This window comes from Meleagris gallopavo, chromosome 1 (genome assembly GCF_000146605.3).
Source record: "Meleagris gallopavo isolate NT-WF06-2002-E0010 breed Aviagen turkey brand Nicholas breeding stock chromosome 1, Turkey_5.1, whole genome shotgun sequence".
NCBI lineage: Eukaryota > Metazoa > Chordata > Aves > Galliformes > Phasianidae > Meleagris > Meleagris gallopavo.
In genome coordinates, this window is record NC_015011.2 from 155,907,003 (window position 1) to 155,907,388 (window position 386).

Genomic DNA, 386 nt, shown 5'->3' on the forward strand with positions numbered 1-386 from the left:
AAAAAAATCCTTAAAAAGAGCTTTTTTGTTGGCCTTTTTTTTTGTTCTATATCTCTTATCTGCTCTGTAGCTAGTTTCTGCAGCAAAAAAAATAATTTCCCTTTGACAGTTCCTACTTATGTTTTCCATGTTGTTTGTGTATGTATTTTGTAGGCAAACACAAAGAAACCTCATATAGTTTCACATTCAACACACCGAAGTATAATCTATTCCCTTTGCTGGAGGAAATCCCCTGTGATGTATGATGTATTGCCAATATTTTAACAAGAAACTCTTAAAGATCATTCTCTTCTTAAGCCTGTGTCAAATCTGTGCACCTGGAGTATGTGTGCTCTATGAAAGAATGTTGACAGATTCATTTGTTTCTGGTTTAATGCGAAAATGCC